Source organism: Muntiacus reevesi, chromosome 17, assembly GCF_963930625.1.
Source record: "Muntiacus reevesi chromosome 17, mMunRee1.1, whole genome shotgun sequence".
NCBI classification, from domain to species: domain Eukaryota; kingdom Metazoa; phylum Chordata; class Mammalia; order Artiodactyla; family Cervidae; genus Muntiacus; species Muntiacus reevesi.
The window spans coordinates 42,014,150-42,035,788 of NC_089265.1; the positions used below are offsets into that span (position 1 = coordinate 42,014,150).

The 21,639-nt window shown below is 40.1% G+C and overlaps 1 protein-coding gene across 1 annotated transcript in view; it reads left to right on the plus strand.

Moving 5' to 3' along the window:
• PIP5K1B (phosphatidylinositol-4-phosphate 5-kinase type 1 beta) overlaps positions 1–21,639 on the plus strand; it is a 338,680-nt gene that overhangs the window by 36,914 nt on the left and 280,127 nt on the right. The gene's annotated exons all lie outside the window — the stretch shown is intronic.

Here is a 21,639-nt window from a genome sequence, read left to right on the forward strand (position 1 = left end):
GGGACCTCATGTATTGTAGCACGCCAGGCTTCCCTGTCCTCCACTGTCTCTTGGGGTTTGCTCAGATTTATGTCCATTGAGTCAGTGATGCTGCCTAACCATGTCATCCTCTGTTGCCCCCTTCTTTTCCTTCAGCATCAGGGTCTTTTCCACTGAGTTAGCTCTTCACATCAGGTGGCTAAAGTATTGGAACTTCAGCAATAGCCCTTCCAATGAATATTCAGGGTTGATTTCCTTTAGGACTGACTGTTTTGATCTCCTTGCTGTCCAAGGGACTCCAAGAATCTTCTCTAGCACCACAGTTCAAAGCATAAATTCTTTGGCACTCAGCCTTCTTTATGGTCCAACTCTCACATCCTTACCCGCCTACAAGAAAAACCATAGCTTTGACTCTATGAATCTTTGTCCACAAAGTGATATCTCTGCTTTTTAATAACCTGTCTAGATTTGTCATAGCTTTCCTTTAATTTCATGGTGTCGTCATCATCCGCAATGATTTTGGAGCCCAAGAAAAATAAAATCTGTCACTGCTTCCACTTTTCCCCCTTTTATTTGCCAAGAAGTGATGAGACCAGGTGCCATAATCTTTGTTTTTTGAATGTTGAGTTTCAAGCTATCTTTTTCACCCTCCTCTTTCATCCTCAGCAAGAGGCTCTGTAGTTCCTCTTCATTTTCTGCTATTAGAGTGGTATCGTCTCCATATCTGAGGTTGTTGTTATTTATCCTGACAATCTTGATTCCAATATGTGAATCATCCAGCCTGGCATTTCACATGATGTACTCTGCATAACAGTTAAATAAGCACTGTGACAACATACAGCCTTGTCATACTTCTTTCCAAATTTTGAACCAGTCAGTTGTTTCATGTCTGGTTCTAACTGTCACATGGGAAATGATCGCAGTTGTATGGTAGTTTGGACATTCTCTGACTTTGCCCTTCTTTGGAATTGGAATGAAAACCTTTCCCAGTTCCGTGGTCACTTCTGAGTTTTCCAAATTTGCTGACATACTGAGTGGAGCACTGTAACAGCATCATCTTTTGGGATTTTAAATAGCTCAGCTGGGATTCTGTCATGTCCACTAGCTTTGTTCGTAGTTATGCTTTCTAAGGCCCACTTGACTTCACACTCCAGGATGTCTATCTCTAAGTGAGTGATCACACTATCATGGTTATCTGGGGCATTAAGTCCTTTTATGTATAATTCTTCTGTGTATACTTGCCACCTCCTCTTAATGTCTTCTGCTTCTGTTAGGTCCTTACCATTATCTGTCCTTTATCATGCCCATCCTTGCATGAGATGTTCCCTTAGTATCTCTAATTTTCTTGAAGAGATTGCTAGTCTTACGCATTCTATTGTTCTCCTCTATTTCTTAGCATTGTTCATTTAAGAAGGCCTTTTTGTCTCTCCTTGCTATTCTTTGGAATTCTGCATTCATTGGGTATATCTTTCCCTTTCTCCATTGCCTTATGCTTCTCTTCTTTGCTCAGCTATTCGTAAAGCCTCCTCAGACAACCTTGCCTTCATGGCATTTCTTTTTTCTTTGGGATGGTTTTAGTCTCTGCCTCCTGTACAATGTTATAAACTTCCATCTATAGTTCTTCAGGCACTCTATCAGATTTAATCACTTGAATTTATTCATTACCTCCACTGTGTAATCATAAGGGATTTGATTTAGATCACACCTGAATTGCCTAGTGGTTTTCCCTACTTTCTTCAGTTTAAGCCTGAATTTTGCAATAAGGAGCTCATGATCTGAGCCACAGTCAGCTCCAGGTCTTATTTTTACTGGCTGTATGGAACTTCTCATCCTTGGCTGCAAAGAACATAATCAATCTGACTTCAGTATTGACCATCTGGTGATATCCATGTGTAGAGTCACCTCTTGGGTTGTTGGAAAAGGGTGTTTGCTATGACCAGTGTGTTCTCTTGACAAAACTCTGTTAGCCTGTGTCCTGCTTCATTTTGTACTCCAAGGCCAAACTTGCCTGTTATTCTGGGATCTCTTGAATTCTCCTTTTTGCATTCCAGTCCCCTATGATGACAAGGACTTTTTTTTTTTTTTTTTTGCTCTTAGTTCTAGAAGGTTTTGTAGGTCTTCATAGAACTGATCAACTTAAGTTTCTTTGGCATCAGTGGTTGGGGCATAGACTTGGATTACTGTGATGTTGAATGGTTTGCCTTTGAAACGAACTGAGGTCATTCTGTCATTTTTGAGATTGCACCAGAGTTCTGCATTTCTGACTCTTGTTGACTATGAGAGCCATTCCATTTCTTCTATGGGATTCTTGCCTGCAGGTAGATAAAATGGTCATTTGCATGAAATTCGCCCTGTCCTGTCCATTTTAGTTCACTGATTCCTTAGTTGTCAATGTTTACTCTTGCCATCTCCTTTTTGACTACTTCCAATTTACCTTGATTCATGGACCTAACATTACAGGTTCCTATGTAATACTGTTCTTTACAGCCTCGGACATTGCATTTACCACCAGACACATCCACAAGGATATCAGCCCATCCTTTTCTTAACCCTCACATCCAGGAGTAATGAAGCACTGTACTTGGACCCCCTTTAATCTTAGGAAGACCAAAGTGTTTTTTCTTTGTTTGTTTCGGGCACAAGCCCATCCATTGGGATTTCTGGATGAGATTGGAGCCTCTGCTTCACCACTCCAAAAAGTTTTCCATGGCTTTACCCAAGGGTTACTTGCCTACAGCACCTCTGTCCCCCATCCAGTCTACACTGAACCATCTTGTCCTGTTCCTTGACCTTCCTCTGCCTGACACCTTTATAGTATTTTATTTTAGTTGTAGCCATAATGAATGTTTAATTTTGAATTTTAAACTTCATATTGTTTCTCATTTGTATCTTCATGTCATCGTTTTTAAAGTGGTTGAGACGATTTCATGTGTCTTAATTTACTCTTGTCTGATTTTCCCCATCATTAGTCATCAAATAGGATCTAGTGTTTTTGAATCTGTTCTTATAGAATACAGTGTATTATGCATCTTCATACAACCTAACCTTTTGCTCCATTTGTCTTCTTGACTTAGATTCTCAGGTTTGACTTATGTTTTTATTGAAGTTTAGTTGAATTACAATGTTCAATTTTTGCTATACAGCAAAGTGATTCAGCCATATATTTATGTGTATATATATACATTTTTATATTCTTTTCCTTTATGGTTTATCATAGAATATTGAGTATAGTTCCCTGTGTTATGCAGTAGGACCTTGTTGTTTATCCATTCTATGTGTAATATCTTACATCTCCCAGACTCCTACTCCACCCCTCCTCAAGCCCCCTCCCTCTTGGCAACCACAAGTCTATATCCACGAGTCTGTTTCTGTTTTATAGATAGGTTCATTGAAATTCTCAGAATTGGGAGTCTGATTAAGCGGTACTTTGGTAATATCCTTGTTCCATTTTAGATGTTTTTTTTTTTTTTTTTTTTTTTACAAAATAAAGAGAAGAGATCACATTCTGTCCTGTACATTTGGCACCTATAGTTAAACATATGAATTTTAGTCTTTTTCTAGGACTTCCCTCAATTCTGAAATAATTTTGGTGGGGGGAATATTTTGCAACCTGAAATATCTCAGGTTGCAGTACGTTTCAGCCAGCTCTTACCTATATTCTCCTTGGATTCTTCTACTGTAAAGTCTTACAGTGTAAGCATTTTCACATTTTTGTGGCCCATCTTAGGTGCTTCCTGCTCTGCTGTGCCTGTGCGTCCTCTAGGCTTTGCCTTCTTTCATATGATGTACACAGCTAACTTCAGGTTCTAAGCCTAAATTAATTACTGCTTAACCCAGGCAACTGGTGTATTGTTCAGATTCCTGCATGCTCTTTACCCACCGTAAGTATATCTTAGTTCCCTAGTATGTTTCTGGTTAGCACACTGGACCGGAAACGAGCTAGCCGCTGTACCTGTGACCAGGGTTAGAGTCTCTCTGCTTATCTGAAAAAACCAGCTCTTTGACTTGCCAGCTGTGGCCTCTGCTACCGTGTCCTTGGGGACCACCTCCCCACCCCTGGCCCCAAAAGCTTCCCCAGCCCAACCCGCTCAAGATAAGCAGGACAAAATAGGAAACCGTTTCTATGAGGCCCAGGGCGGCTGTGTTTATACCAAATGTCTGAATTTTCTCCCTATAGAAATGAAAGAGGTTGAAACTGTGCTTTTTGTCAGATTTAGATGGCACTTTGCACCTAACAAGGCTTCATGTTTATAAATAGGCAGTACTTAAAGTGAGAGCTACTAAAGAGGCTTTTTGATCTGTTTTTTTCTACGTGTTTGGGAGGTGCATAAATGTTAAGTAGTTCTCATACAGTGTGGTATGGTGGAATGGAAGTTAAGTGGCAGTTGTATGTGACGTTAAGCAACAGTGGAAGACCACAAATAAGCCATTGCTTCTCCATCGTCACTAGGACGCCTAGATGGGTAACCTAAGGACAGAGGTGCCTTTCGATGTATTTTCATCTTGAAAGTCTCTGAAGGTAAACTTCTCTGCAACACAGGAGTAAAAATGGTGAAACCAGGACTCTGGTGCAGTAGCCCCTATGAAGTCACCAGAGCTCCTGTAGCAATCGAATTGTTTGCAGGTCATAAAATTATGATATGACTCTTGGCAAATATTTATTTAGTGAGAAGTGTAGGTGTGTACAGTCAGACTTGCTCCTTCTTTATGGAGTATTTCCTTCTGAAGTTCATTAGTCCCTGACTGTAGGACACACCATGATCTCACGGGAGTGGCACAGGCCATAAATGTCATAGGATCTGAGTTCAAGCCACAGTTTGGCTAGTTCTCTACTAGTTGGAGGACTTTAGGCACATAAGTCACCTGTGGGGCCAGAGGTGTTCTTCCTATATAATTAAGAAGAGTTGGAGGAAGTATTGGATTGGGTAATTTCTAAGGATCCTTTTAGCTTTAAAATCTCTGATTAGAGTTTCTAAATTCCATTTTACCTCTTTTGATAGTTACTCATTTAACCAGACTTCATAGAAAATTATAAGTAAATGAAGTTGTACACATACATGTGTGCATACGTAAACACATTCTGTATTTCTGTAACACAGACAAAATAATTATTCATGTTTTGGAGTCTTTTTCCTTCATAGATATGTAAGAATGTATTAAAATATAGCATGTGCGTGTACTTCAAAATTGAAATCATGCCATATATACATTTTCATAAAACATGTTTTGTTTCATTTAGGACATAATGTATCACATTTGTATCATAATTGTTGTCCCATGTTGTCTGAGTAGTACTTAGAGCTTTTATGCAAAACCAGATTCCCTTGGTCATTTCTGCAGTTTCTGCCGAATTTTCCATATTGGAGGCAACATTATAGACACTCGCCAAGCTAAATACACTTAGCTTGTGAACATCCTGTAAGTATAAACAGCCATTCTCTGCCAATCCAAAGACAAACAGCATGGAATATCCCAGAGCGCTCTGTGCTTTTTTTGCTGCCTACTGCATGAAGTCAGAGTGGGCATAGCCGGGGTCAGACTGAGGTTGACAGATAACCCCTGAAATACTGCATATGCATGGTGACCCATCAGGGTCTCAGATGACCTCCGCAAATAGTTTTAATTTGTGTGCACCAGGTGAAATAGGGCTGTTGCTGGGCAAAATGATAAAGGAGGTGAACTTGGTAACCAAGTTCTTTCCCGTGCCCTGCCCACATCTCATTCCCTTTGACACCCGCCTCTCCTCCCCCAATTGTCTGTCTCTGTGGGTCTGCTGCATTTTGTTCATGCTGCAGATAAGTTCCTGTCTCATGTTAACTGTAAGTTTACCTTGGTAGTTGTTGGATGTGGGGAGGGGCAGAGTGGGTTATAAGAAATAAGAAGCTGTCTCCCTGCTTTCTACATGGATGAGTTTCCAAGTATGGTTAGAAGAACATGTGAAGATAAACTACTGCTCAACACTTGAAAATCATATTCTGCTATTTTTCGTGTGCTTACATGTAGTATTTTAGCTATATTATACATCATGTAAGTTTTGATGGATTTACCTGAAACTTAAACCCCAGGGAGACTGTGTTAGGAGAAGCTCCATTTAGTGGGAAGTTTTATTACGTCACTAGACGAGCTTTGAGGCCCCTTCTAATTGTGAAATTCTGTGATTTATAGCATTGTTCCTATGGGAGAATGCATTCCAAGTTCCAAACAGCTGGGTCTTGGATCTCAGATCCTTTAAGAGTGGTGGACACTCATACATAAAATCATCTTTAAATATGCAGGTAGGTGTATGTAATTTAGTTTATGTGTAGATAATGATAGTAGAACTTTTGTTTGAGCCTGTATTGTATGCCAGATACTATAATCAGAGCCTCCATATATGTTCCTTTGTTCTCCACACAGTGGTTCTTGAAGTGGGCCTTATGGTTTCCATTGTACAGATGGAGAAGCTGAGGCCCAGCAGAGCCAAGGTGTAACTGATTGTAGACCTGTCCAACTCCAAAGCTTGTGACTTTTCTTCTTTGGTGCCTGATGCCTCCCCACCATCTGCTAGCGAACCTTTCCTTTTTCTGCTTCGTCCCCAAGATCCTTCCACAAGAAAGATGAAAGTCAGTGCTTTTCAATGTATCTATTTTAAAGCAGTATTATTCCCTTTGAGAGACCCAAAACATGGATTACCTTAGATGGAGTCGTATACCATGACGGATCTTTGCTGTTGCCTGGTGAGGGTGAATGGCCAGTTGATCTGATCTCGGGGGCCTGTTGAAAGAGTAGCCTCAGAACATTTTTTTAAAAAATACTTGTTTATTTGACTGCACCAAGTCTTAGTTGTGGCATGCAAATCTTTAGTTGAAGCATGTGAACTCTTAGTTGTAGCCTGTGGAATCTAGTACCGTGAGCAGGGATTGAACCCCGGGTCCCTTGCATTGGGAGCACAGAGTCTTAGCCATTGGACCACCAGAGAAGTCTCAGAAATATCTTTTATACAGAGTAACACTAAACTATTCAATTATAAGATTCAAATACACACACTAAAATTAGTAGAGAGAATGGAGTAGTCAGAAATGATGGATAGCCAGTCTGTCCTTTTTTAAAAACATATTTATTCAATTACACTGTTAACATACATCTATCTTGAAATGGAAGCCAGGATATTCATTTGTTTGTTCATTCACTTATCAGCCTTAGGACTTTATTGAACTCTCTATGTACCATATTCTATGTTAGACCCTAAGGGACACAAAAGCAAATGAGACATAGTCTCTGCCTTCGTGGAGCTTGAAAATTAGTGGATGCAGACCCAGAAACACCTTTTAAAATTGTCTTGATTTTAAATGAGCTCTTATCAATGTAGGTTATATATATATATATTGTATAGCATGTATTTGGTAGCAGTATTTCCAATAACATAAAGACTCAGCCTGTGTGTGTCGATTTGCTAAAATTTACACAACAGATAATGATGCTGAAACTGTTGACTTTGCACATTTGCTTGACCAAAGTGCCAGTTTATTGAAGATGAGCTCTGTTTCATGTTTTACTGCTCTGCATTCTATGATATCCTTCTCGTGACCCAAGACACAGGGAGAATGAATGGAAGGGAGTTAGATATTAGATAGGCTGCCATCTTGGGACTGATACCCTTGGTTTACTGCTGGGTGTGAGTTGAGGCTCTGGCTTTACAACTCAGTCTCAGTGGAAGGAATCCTATTAGAGTGATGTCTCAGGAGAAGACTGGTGAGGCTCCAAGTTGGAAACTCAGTCAGAGCCTATTTTATGTGGATTAGCGCTGAGCATGGTGGTGGCTCCTAGTATCAGACATCCCTTCCTGACCCACATGTGTGTTTAGAAGAGGAGAAGGGTGTAAGGAGATGGGCAGCAGATCAGTAGTCTTTGTTGCTGTAGCTTCTGCAGACTCTTTATGGGCCCACCAAGGACATAGGGTGTTCAGAGGGGAACCCAGAACCCATAGCAATCTTCATGTCTGAGTTGGGACACAGTGGACTTCTTTTGTGGAAAGTATAAATTTGCCATGAGATGTGCTGCCACAAAGTGGTTTCGTGTGTAATGTGCCTGCAACAAGTAGGTTTCATGGGGTACTACCAAAAACCGACTTTATCTAGTCTCCTACTCTCCCATTAAAATGTATTCAGCGGAAAGCATCTCCCCTGTTTCTGGATGAAAACATATCCCATGACTATTCCGATTACTCTTACATAATAAAAAGTTTCAGTGTAATGTGCCAAATACTGAAAATGTCTAGTATCATGTCACAGTCAAAGCTTCCAACTTCCAACTTTATTTCTACTTACACCCACTCTCCTACTTTCAGCAAGGGCCTGTTGGAGGGAGAAGGGGCTGGGGTTAGATACGTTCCCCTTGCTTTCTCAGTAGCTCTTGCATCTGGCTTTGGGAGAAGAATGGGCAGGACAGGAAGGGGTGCAGGAAAATTTTGACTGGCAGGCAGCATCACAGAAGAGCTGTCTTTTGTGTCGTGAGTGTTTAGAATTGATTTTTTCTCTGGGAGGACCCTTTGTAGGTTCTTCAGAAATAAAGATATTCTTCAGAAATATCCCCTCTATCTCTGGGAACCTCTCACCTCCAGTATCCTTGATGGGACCACCTGTCCTTTCATAGTCTCCCTGGTCCATGTGGATTCCATCTGCTGGGTTCCTCTGCTGTGCAGGAGATGGCCCTTGTTGGCCAGAAGCTGAGAAGATGGTGCCAGACATGTTCTCAGGGTGTATTCCACATCTGGTCCTTGGGAAAGACTCGCACATCTTGGCTCCCGCAAACTTGAGAACTGCAGGCTCATCCCAGTGCAACTGTTACTTCCTCTGACTTGTCCATCAGCATCCCACCAGCCTACTTCTTGTCCTTTTTCTTAGGCAGAAGTCACTAACGAGGTCACTATGTCTCCCATGTCGCAGGAGTCTTCTGCTCTCCTGCTAGTCCTGCGAGGCCCCTCACTAGACTAGCAAGGGGAGAGCCCAGACTCCTGCCTCTTCCAGAGAAGAACCACAATCTGCTTGCTTTAACTGTTCCCTCCTTAATTTAGCCGCCAACAGCCTGACCCATTTGTGCCCTCACTGTGGGTGAGGAGCTCAAGATTGGTGACAGTGGTTTGGGGCCACTGTCCTTTGAAGGATTGCATCCAGGGCTGGCACTTCATTTTGGAGGGTAGTATCTAGTCTATCTTAGTGGTTGCCATGTCCATGTTGACATCCTGTTAACATTCTTTTGGAAGGCCCTGCTTACCATACTCCTCATTTTGCCTTAGTGTCTTCCTCTTTCTCTTTTTCCTCAAAAATTTTATTGAAGAGAAATAATAGTACATGGACAAGTAGATTATAGCACACAACAAATTCTTCAGATACGTTGTTCAGTGTTCTTCTCAGCTTGTGTCTTTACATTCTTGTTAATCAAAGTGTTCATAACAGATTCTCAGTGCAGAGGAGGTCAGTTCTACCTGATTCTGTCTTTCTTACCTACCCCGCACCAACCACACACCCCCCCAACCATCCTCTCTCTTTTTTCTCCCTTTCCCTCTCCCCCACCACACTCTTTTTTTCCTCTTTTTTTGTAGTTATTTGGCATAAACAAAGGGATTTTCTAAGCCATTTATTTATGTGGATCGAGCAACTAACACTTTCACTTACTTAAATAAAACAGGTAAGGATTGTTTTCCTTCATGGGAAAATTTGATGGGAGTAAAGTAAAAGTTGCTCGGTCGTGTCCGACTCTTTGTGACCCCATGGACTATGTAGTCCATGAAATTCTCCAGGCCGTTACACTGACGTGGGTATTCAAAGAAGTTCCCTCCTCCCACCAGGCTTCTCTCTATATGTGTCTGTGTGTGCTAAGTTGTGTCTGATCTGTGACCTTTTGAACTGTAGCCCAGCAGGATCCTCTCTCTATGGAATTCTCCAGGCAAGAATACTGGAGTGGGTTGCCATTCCCTTCTCCAGGGGATCTTCCTGACCCAGGTATCAAACCCAGCTCTTCCATATTTCAGGCAGATTCTTCACCGTTTGAGCCACCAGGGAAGGCCCCACCCCCCCAACAACTCCATTTATTTAGTTCAGTTCAGTTAGTCACTCAATCATGTCTGACTCTCTGCGACCCCATTACTGCAATATGCCACGCTTCTCTGTCCATCACCAACTCTCGGAGCTTGCTCAAACTCATGTCCATTGAGTCGGTGATGCCATTCAGCCATCTCATCCTCTGTTGACCCCTTCTCCTCCTGCCTTCAATCTATCCTAGCATCAGGTTCTTTTCCAATGTGTCAGCTCCTTGCATCAGGTGGCCAAAGTATTGGAGCTTCAGTTGGTGTTCACTAAATACTTGTTGAATAAGTGAGTGAAGGCACAAATAATCAAGCCAAGTAAATCATTTCCCAAAGCTTCTCTTTTGCGTGCACTCTTAACACCAAGGACTTGGAGGCATGGTATGCCCGGTGGCGTTCGTGAAGTGCTGATGGCTCTGCTCTCTGTCTGCTTTTCACTGTCGTCCCCTTCACTCCATTTTTATTCTCTTTTCCAACAGGAACTTTGAGGCAGGCGGGGCTGAGTGGGGCTACCTCCCCATTTTACAGAGAGCCGCACGAAGGAGGAGGTGTTGCTGCGAGGTCACGGAAGGGGCTACTGGCCAGCATGGCCAGAGATCAGCCCTGCCAGCTCTCTCCTGGGCTTGTCCCTGCCGTCCCTGCTATGGCCTGGCTCACCACTTCTCAGGCACAGAGGTGTCGGGAGCCCAGCTGCCATTTGGGATGGAAGCACTGGTTCCCCGTGCAGAGTCTACCCTACAGGGTGCAGAGCAAGAGAATCTAAAAGTCAGTTCTGTGAATGTGGCACTCCTAAAGATGGCCAGTCCCCTGCCCAACCTCAGCCCACACAGCTGGAGCCTCCTGGGCCTGCCTCCCCAGGGAGCAGTAGCGACTGGATTCTGAAGGATGGTGGTGGGCTTGAACTAAACTTGGTGATCGCCTTAGCTTTCATCCTTTCCCTGGTGCTCAATAGACGGCCCTGACCCCGGCCACAGTCTGAGAGCTTTACATTCTTCCTTTGACGAGTCTTCCGTCGCATAGGGCCCCGGGGCAATCCAGACTCCCAGAGGCAACAACCTAGAGGTGCTCACTTCGGAGGAGGAAGGCTTATCTCCTACGAGCACATTCTTCTGGTCTGTCCCAGCTGGTTATTATCACATCAGAACTGCAGTTCTTGACATTTGCTGCTTAATTACTGTCTGTTGACTGAACACCCGTTCTTTGGTTAGTTGTTACTGCCATGTTGTGGTTTTTTTAAAGCACCCACTGCATCATGGCAGTATTGTACTTGATGCTATCTTTTTTATGAGTATCATTATGTACACCAACAATAATGCCTTGCATGTGAAAGATGCTTCCGAGTTAGAGCATTTTCATTTTATTATCTCATTTGTCTTTTTTTATAGGAAAATCCAAGTAGGCAACTTATTTTAGGAGACTGGGAGGTATAGTTTTTATTATAAGTATTACTTTACTATGAATTTTGGCATAATTATTTTTACACTAGTAGTTAAAAAAAAAAAGGTGAATTAAAAATTTTTATGACCTCTAGTTCTGGAAGACTTCTTATCAGAGTCTAAAAGGTAGAATAGTAGAAGACAGCTTCTGTCCAGGGTCATAAAAAAAATAGATCATAGTTTTTTTTGGCTAGGAATTGAACCAGAATATGATTTAACGCTATATCATAAAGAAGTGAGTTGTCTGCTCCAGAGTTTGCTTAGCATAGAGGTCTCTGATTATTCTTTGTTCATACTGAAGTGAAAGTCACATAACAGAAAATTAACCATATTAAAGTGAAAAACAGAGGCAACCACTCTCTCTGTTTAATTGTAAAACATTTTCATCACTTTACAATAAAACCTCATATCACTAAGCCGTCACTCCCCATTCTCCACTCCCTGCACCCTAGACAACCAGTAATCTGCTTTCTCTTTTTATGAATTTAACTATTCTGGATGTTTTCATACAAATGGAATCATACAGTATGTGTCCTTTTGTGTCTGGCTTCTTTCACTTAGCCTGTTTTTAAGGTTCATCCATGTTGTAGCATATATATGTGCTTCATTCCTTTTAAAGGTTATATACCCAGTATTTTTAATATGACAAAATTTCTGGGGTTACAAAAAGTATAGCATCCACCCACATGTAGACCCACCATATCGTTCCCTCCATTGGCAATAACTTCCTCTCACCAGAAACTTGGCATTTTAGTCCATAATTCCAAATCCTGAAGGAACATGTGCAGTTAAAACTTTAATCATTGCTTGTTACTTAAGATTTGGGGGGAAAGATTGTAGGCTGTTCTTTGAAAGGATTATGGGTAGTTCTTTGTGCAATAAGATACCTCAAAAGGGGATAAGAAATGATCACTGAATAATGTAAAGAAAAAAAATAATGTAAAGAAAATAATGAGTTAATGCAAATACTTTTGAGACCCTCACATCACGGAAGTTTGTGCTTTCATGATTTTCACTGGTTGTGCCCAGAGCATATGTGGAATTTTAGTCTTTTTTGCATTATTTGCTACTTGGAGTTTGAGACTTGCTAGTTTAAGATCTTTTCTTCAGCTTTCCTAAGTGACATAAAGATAAGAAATTGAGATGAACAGAGCTGGGTTCAAATCCCACCTCGACTGCTTGATAGCCTTTTGTCCTTGGGCACATGATTTAAAAGTCCATCATGGATAAAATGTGAGTATAGTATCTACTTGTGGTAAACTGGAAAATGGCCCTCCAAAGTTGCTCAGGCACTCATCCCTACAACCTATAAATGCTACTTTATTCGAACGAGAAGAGTCTTTGCAGATGTGACTCAGGATCTGTTTTTGGTTTTTTTTTGGCTGCACTGAGTCTTGCTCTGGGCTCTCTGTGGTGCACAGGCTTAGTTGCCCTGTGGCATGTGGGATCTTAGTTCCCCAAACAGGGATCAACCCCGTGTCCCCTGCATTGCAGGGTGGATTCTTAACCACTGGATCACCAGGGAAATCCTTAAAGATCTTCAGATGAGGATTTTCATCATCTGGATTATGCTGGATTTTCTAGGCCCTGAATGTCATCACAATGGCCTAATTAACAAGAGAGAGAGGCAAGGGAGACTACACATAGAGAAACAGAAGACTATAATGTGAGGATGGAGGCAGAGACTGAAATGATATGGCCACCAGCCTAGGAGTGCCAGTGCTGGCTGCAACCAGAAGCTGGGAGCAGCAAGGAATGAATTCTCCCTGAGCGCCTCCTGAGGGAGTCTGGCCCTGCCAACACCTTCATTTCAGCACAGGTATACTAGTTTTGGACTTGAATTTTCAGAACTGTGAAGCAATAAATTTTTGTAGTTTTAAGCCAGCAAGTTATCTGTTACAACCTTCTAAGCAAACAAATATACTTCTTTTATGTGGTAACTTATACCTGACTATTACTGGCATGTTCTGCATAATTGTCCTCCTTTAGTCCTTGTGTCAGTGGTGGTGTTTCTAAAACTTTGAGAACAGTGGCTAAGAGTTGGAGCTGCAAGGTTTCTCAGCCTTGGCACTGTTGACATTTTGGGCCAGATAATTCTGTGTTGTGGGGCTGTCCTCTGCATTGTAGGAAGTTTTGTAGCATGTCTACCCACTAGATGCCATCAGCACCTTCCCTCCAGTTGTGACAATAAAAAACACCTCCAGACATTGACAAACAGTACCTGGGAAACAGAACCACTCCCTGTTGGGAACCACTCAGCTGGAGTATGACTCCTGGGTTTGATCCCAGCTCCATCACTATGTAACTTTGTAGTCCCAAGCAGGTTAGGCAACCCCACTGAGCCTCAGTTTCATTATCTATAAAATATTGGGTTGGCCAAAATATTCGTTTGTGTTTTTCAGGAAGATGTTATGAAATACTCGAATGAACTTTTTGGCCAACCAAATAGTACCTACATCACAGGATGGTTATGAGGTTACTCAACTGATGTGACATATGCAAAGGCCTCAAAACTGTGCATGCTACCTAGTAGGTAGGCAGGTGGTTGTGCTCAGTCAGGTCCGGCCCTTTGCAACCCCATGACCATAGCCCACCAGGCTCCTCTGTCCATGGAGTTTTCCAGGCAAAAATACTGAAGTGGGTTACCATTTCCTTCTCTAGGGGATCTTCCTGACCCAGGGATCAAGCAGTGTCTCTTATGTCTCCTGCATTGGCAGGTACATTCTTTACCTTCTGAGCCATTGATACCTAGTAAAATGTTTAATAATTAAAACACCTATTAACCCATGCTCTGCAATACTGATTTATTATAAAGTATTCTCTAATTTTCTTTGCAGAAATAAGCATTTTAAAACATTTCCAAACATGTAGTAACTTCTGTTATAAAGATCAGTGTTTGAAACTGAACATCCATCTTTCATTGCTCCCGCCTCCCATTGCACTACTTCTCAACCTTGTTCCTAAGTGTTGAGGAATCAAGGCTTGGTTTGCATGCTCTGATCATCTGTCAGTCATACTAACTCACAGAACTCTTCATATAATTCCGTGGATAAGCTGTAGCAACAGGAAAAACCCCCTTCCATCTGTCAGTGATATTTCTATTATTCCATAATTACAGCTTTCTTCTCAGTGACGTAGCTGTGTAATTCACAGCTACGGATGTGTCAGTGTCTCCATGCAAACGTACGAAATATTTAGCAGCATTTAGCGGGTTTCGGTGAAATGTTAGAAAGTGTTTTGAATAAATACCATCATCTACTTTTGTAAGGAATAGGAATGAATGCATTCCAACTATGGTTTAGGCCATTGTGTTTCTTAGCACAGGGACACAGCAGTAAACAAAGATTTACTTTGTTTTACAAATAAAACAAAGATTCCCCCATTCTCAGTGAGTGTGCATTCTAGCGCAGAAGAAAAATAATATGCACAGTCCATAAGTCAACTGTGTAGTGTATTAGATGGTGATGAGAACTGTGGGAAAACAGTCTAGGGTGAGGGGGTTGGGAGTGCTGGAGATGGCCCCCAGGGAAAAGATGCGATCTTGTGTAGGGCAGAAATATTTCTGAATATTTTCACAGGGATAAATGAAAATGTCTTTGACGTGGATTGAAATCACTGTTGGCTAATGTATTTCTGCTGATAATGAACAGTTGGAATATCCGAGGAGCTGAGCCTCTGCTCCTTCTCCATAGCACTGCCTGGGAGTGTCTTTCAGAGTTAAGCCATGTGGCTTTTGGTTTATCCCAATTGCCGTGGGAATTTTTGATAGAAATGGTTCAGGGATAATTATTGGTGGTGCAGCCTCAGGGAAGGACTGTGCCTAGCCAGTCAGAGCACTTCTTTTTTTCCTTTTCTTACGTCCTTCCCTTACATCTTTTAAATTCTAGCCTTTCACAGCTAAAGGGGATGGTTTGGGGGCAAGTCGTTTCATTGCACTTCACTTTATTGTAATTCGAAGATACTGCATTTTTTTTTTTTTTTTAAACAAACTGAAAGTTGGTGGCAGTCCTGTATCAAACAAATCTAGAGGTCATTTTTTCAGTGGCACTTGCTCATTTTATGTCTTGTGTCACATTTTGGTAATTCTTGCAATATTTCACACCTCTAGCAAAAAGACTATAACTGACTGGAGGCTCAGGTGATGGTTAGCATTTTTTAGCAATAAAATATTTGAAAATTAAGGTATGTACATTGTATTTTTTTTTAACACATAATGCTACTGCACACTTAATGGACTACAGTATAATGTAAATGTAACTCTTATATGCACTGGGAAGCCAAAAAATTCATGTGGCTTTATTGCAGTATTCATTTTGTTGTGGTGTTCTGGGACCAAACATGTATTATTTCTGAGGTTTGCCTATAGTTGTAATTTTACAGCTAGTACAATAAATATTTCTAAGGTAATGTGTAAATATAGTCACAGTAACTGTGACTGCATTCAAATGTTTCTCTCAAACTCTGTCTGCAAAGTGGGGCTCCTACCTAAAGTGCCTGCGGACTGGGCTCTTGTGAACCTAGGCCCCAAACACACTGCAAGGGCTCTGCAGACTCTCACAAAGGGAGAATGAAATGAGAGCATAGACGCAGTGAATGATTCAGATAGTAAACATCCGGCTGTTGCAAAGATAATTAGTACTGAAGGATGGTTCTATTGATAGGCTTTTCTAAGTAATTGTTTGGCTTGACACTACTGATACTTAGGTGGGCATTGGTTAAGTGATTCTGGAGTTGAGTAAGTTGTCCACTTTTGCTGAATGATGTCAGAAGTCCCTCCAGAAACCAAAGGGCTCACCGGGGAAAGGCCGGGGGCAGGAATGGGGTGTATCTAGGATGTGTTGCCCCACTGCAGAAGTTTCGGAGCTCGTAGAAGTGGTAGCTGCACAACATTGTGACTGTCCTAAGTGCCACTGCGCTGTTCACTTGAAAATGGTTACTTTTATGTTATCTGAATTTCACCTCAGTCAGTTTTTTAAAAATGAAACTCACTGCCAAATTCCCCATCTCCTTGTCTAGTCTTCAAAAGTTATTAAAGAATATGATAGCCTGACATATAAATATTTTTATATATAATATGGGCTTCCCTGGTACCTCAGATGGTGAAGAATCCGCCTGCAATGCAGGAGACCTCGGTTCAATCCCTGGGTTGGGAAGATCCCCTGGAGAAGGGAATGGCTACCCGCTCCTGTATTCTTGCCTGGAGAATTCCATGGACAGAGGAGCCTGGCAGGTTACAGTCCATGGGGTCACAAAGAGTTAGACACGACTGAACGACTTTCACATATATATATTTATATTTTTTATGTACGTAAATATATATATATATATATATATATAATGAAATATTGTGCCTGTTTGCTAATTTATAAAATTCAGTTCTTTCTAGCTGTAAAATTTTATGGTGCTATATTGCTTATTTAGAGGCCAAACCGTATCCCCACAGTATCTATCATGGTATTTAATATCTTGCCCATAGTAGGTGCCCAGTATCTGTTCATTGAATTGAATATATATTGTTTTCTGTGTTGCTCATAGCTTGTAATGTCACCATTTAAAGTTACTGAAGTTAAACTGTTACAGTGTTAGAGATCTTCAGATTGAGTTTGCTATAAGATGTGTAACCTAGGCCCAGAGAGGCTAGATCCCTCCTGGAGCTAGGGGGCGGCCAGGAAGATTCCTGCTGCCACTTTTGTTAAGATCTGACTGACATACAGCAGTGTATAAATTGAAGATGAATGGCATAATGTTTTGACTTACATGTATTGTGAAATGGTTACCATGGTAAGTTTAGGTCCATTATCCCATATAGATATAAAAAGAAAAATTTTTTCCTTATGACTAGAGCTCTTAAGATCTACTCTTAACAGTTTTCAAATATAATACATTTGAAACACATTTCAAATATAACACATAGCAGGGTTAGCTATAATCTTTATGTTGTATGTTATATCCAGTACTTATTTATCTTATAACTGGATGTGTGTACCTTTTGACCACTTTCACCTAATTCCTCCTCCTCCTGTCCCCTACCTCTGGTAAACACAAATATCATTTTTTTTCCTTTGTTTTTTTCTTTTAGATTCCACATATATGTAAGATCTATAGTACTTGTCTGTCTCTGTCTGACTTTTCACTTGGCATAAATCCTTCAAAGCTCATTCATGCTGACACAAATGGCATGATTGCTTCCATTTTTATGGTTGAATAATACTCCGTTGTATGTATGTGTGGTGTGTATCACAAGTTCTTTATCCATTTGTCCATCTGTTGACTCAGGTTGTTTTCATGTTTTGGCTACTGTGAATAATTGCTGCTGTGAATGCAGGGGTGCAGATATATCCTCAACATTGTGGTTAAATTTTTAAAATTTAACTTTTTATTTTATATTGGAGTATTGTTGACTTACAATATTGTGTTAGTTTCAAGTGTCCAGCAAAGTGATTTAGCTCTATATATGTACATATATCCATTCTTTCTCAGATTCTTTCCCCATATATGTTATTACAGAATATTGAGTAGAGTTTTCTGTGCTATACAGTAGGTTCTTCTTGGTTGTCCACTTTCTATATAGTAGTATGTATATACTACTATGGAGCTCCAAACTTCTAATTTATCCCTCCCCTCTAGCTTTCCCCTTTGATAACCATAAGTTTGTCTTCAAAGTCTGTAGGTCTGTTTCTGATTTGTAAATAAGTTCATTTGTATCATTCTTTTAGAGTCCACATGTAAATGATATCATATGGTATTTGTTTTTCTCTGTCTGACTGATTTCATTTAGTATGATCCTCTCTAGGTCCATCCATGTTGCTGTAAGTGGCGCTATTTCATTCTTTTTTATACCACATCTTCTCTATCCATTCCTCTGTTGATGGACATTTGGGTTGCTTCCATGTCTTGACTATTATGAATAGTGCTGCAGTAAATATTGGGGCGCGTGCATCTTTTTGAATTATGTTTTTTTGCATATATATGGCTCAGGGCTTGCTGGTGAACACAGTGTTTTCATTTCCTTCAGTTATATTCTCAGAAGTGGAATTACTGGATCATGTGGTAACTGTTTTTAATTTTTTGAGGAACCTCCATACTGTTTTCCATAATGGTTGCAGTAATTTGCAATCCCATAAACAGTGCATGAGGACTCTCTTTTTCTCCCAGGATGTTATATTTTAACTTAACACTTATAAAAATCATATGTAGGTAATTCATTCAGCCATAAACATTGGAATATGGTTTGGTTTCCTTTTCTTCCCCCTTTTCTCTTCCCTCTTTCCCTCCTTCCTTCCCCTCTTCCTCTCTCCTTTTGTAAAAGATTCATGTGACCTGATACTGTAGAAGAATTGTTTCCATAAACATATCTCCTAGCTTTCATTCTTTCTTTTTGCTACCAGTCACCAGTGTGTGTTTTCACCAGTTCGTCTTCCCTGGGCTTCTCTTACCTCACCTATCCAATGGGGAGAATAGTGCTTTTCCTGCTCTAAGGATCAGGGACCAGACTCAGTGTGCTTTTGAAGCTTCGTTTGATTTCACATCCAAATTCTGTGATTAGTTGGGTTTTCTTTGAGCTGATTCAAAAGATGAGGGACTGTTGCAGGTTCTGTTTATAATTAGTCTTCATACTATCCTTAACCATTTTTCATACCGTTTTCATGATAGTACTTGAGAAAGAATATAGGAGGAATGGATTTTGCTGTGGGAAGGGTAGGAAAGGGTCCTATCTGAGTGCAGACAAAGGTTCTATTGTATGTTAATTTGAGTGTGATGAAGTGTGGTTGGCTGAGATTAGAAAGTTGGAAAGGGGTGTTTGTAAGAAGCAGGATCATAGGTCCGTGGGACTTACAAATGAGGCTGGCAAACTGTGTCCAAAACAAACAAGGTAGTTTTTTTTGTTTGGTTTGATTTTGACTTTTAGTGAAAATAAAGGAGGAAACAGACTTTTTTTTTTTTTTTAAGGTGAAATAGCCCTGGGAGAGCAGGCAAGAGGAGACAATGTGGAAAAGCAAATGGGCAGTAAAAGAAGATAAAACCTCTAGTAACCTCACAATTTAGAATAACTGATTTTAATAATTTTGGTATGTAGCCTTCAGTCTTTTCTGCTTCCAATCACTGCAGATGTTAAAAACATAATCATAGCAGGTATTCTGCTTTAGAATATGCTTTTTAAAAAGTTAGGGTGAAGGCAGAAAAGAAGAACCAAGCAACAACAAAAGTTAAGCTACCTTGAAATATATTTTCTGTCTCTAAATAGTCTCTAATAATATTATTAATCATTGCATCTTCTAATGAATATAGCGTAATGTATACAAATTACTAGTGTCAGAAATGTATTTTAGTCATTATATAAGTGTGCTTTAAACATCCACAGTCATTTCCATGGGATAAATTCCTGGAAATGAAATTACTGCATCAGTGAGTGTTGCAGAATGTTAGGGTTTTTAAATATGCATTGCCAAATTCCTCTCTTGGAAGACAATAAAGAGGTGTGAATCTATAGATTCACACCAGCAGTGGGAGTGGCCAACACCCTCCTTCCTTGAAAACATTGGAGGTGATCACTTTTTTAAAGTCTTTGATATGTTAATGTTGAAAACGTGGTATTGTGTTTTAATTTGCACACATTTGCTTTTGTATATGTTGGAATTTTTTGTATGATTGTTTTTTGTAAATTGTTTTATGTCTCTTCCCTATTTTTAAAAGCAAAATTTTTAATCAGTTCTCAAGAACGCTCTTGGTTAAGGTTATTAACTCCCTTTGTGCTATCTTGTTGTTGTTGTTAAGTCTTTAAGTCATGTCTGACTCTTTCTGATTCCATGGACTAAAGCACACCAGGCTCCTCTGTCTTTCACTGTCTCCCAGAGTTTGCTCAAGTTCATGTCCATTGAGTCGGTGACGCTATCTAACCATCTCATCCTCTGCTGCCCGCTTCTCCTTTCGCCTTCAATCTTTCCCAGCATCAGGGTCTTTTCCAATGAGTTTCTACGCATCAGGGGGCTGAAGTATTGGAGCTTCAGCTTCAGTTGACTGGTTTGATCTCCTTATAGTCCAAGGGACTCTTAAGAGCCTTCTCCAGCCCCACAATTTGAAAGCATCAATTCCTTGATGCTCAAACTTCTTTGTGGTCTAACTTTCTGCCACATTCTGCAAATATTTTAATTCACCTTCCTTTCAGTTTTGTGTTGGTGGTTTTATTTTTCTCAAAGATTAACATTTTTATGCTATCAAATCTAATATTTTTCTGTGATTTTGGTCTAGGTATTAGGCTTAGACAGTTCTTTCCCACCCCATTATTATAAAAATATTACCTTAATTTTCTTTTGTGATCTCCTTTTTCATATTTAAATTTTATTGCATCCAAAATTTATTTTTGTGTATGGTAAGAGATGGGGATCCAACTTAATTTTTTCCAAAAGTGAATAACTGGTTGATGAATCTGATTTAATAATCCATCCTTTTTGCATTAATTTGAAATGTCATTTTATTGTCTGATGAATTTTAGACTATATTTGGACATTCTTGTAAGATCAAAACAGGTTTCAATTCCTATAGCTTACAACACATTTTGATAATATTTGATATCTGATAATGCAAGCTGCATCTAGTTCAGTTCAGTCGCTCAGTCATGTCCGACTCTTTGCGACCATCTAGTTACTCATCCCTATTTCTCCAAATTTCCCTGAATATTCTTGACTATTCTGAATGAACTCTAGATTATTTTTGTCAAGTTTTAAAGACTATTTCTAATGAAGTATTAATTGTAACTGTATTACATTTCTAAATTTATTTGGAGAGAAATTCTAATCTTTACAATTAAGCTTTCACATTCAGCAGGATAATACCTCATTTCATTAATTCAGATCTTCTTTTGTGCCCCACAGAAAAGTTATGTGGCTTTCTTTATATTGGCTCTGTACACCTCCCTTTAAATATATTACTATTTGTTTACTATCTTTTTCTTCCTTTATGAATTGACTTTTACCCTGTTTTATTTTCCTGCTGGTTATTTCTGGAAATGAGGGAAGCTGTGAATTTTGTATATTGACTCTTGAATTATTTTCAAGCATTTCTACTGGGTTATATCAGTGAACTACCATTTCATTTCCAAATAATGTTAGTTACATTTTTCAGTTTCCATTATCTATTATTTTTCACCACTTTGGTGGTAAA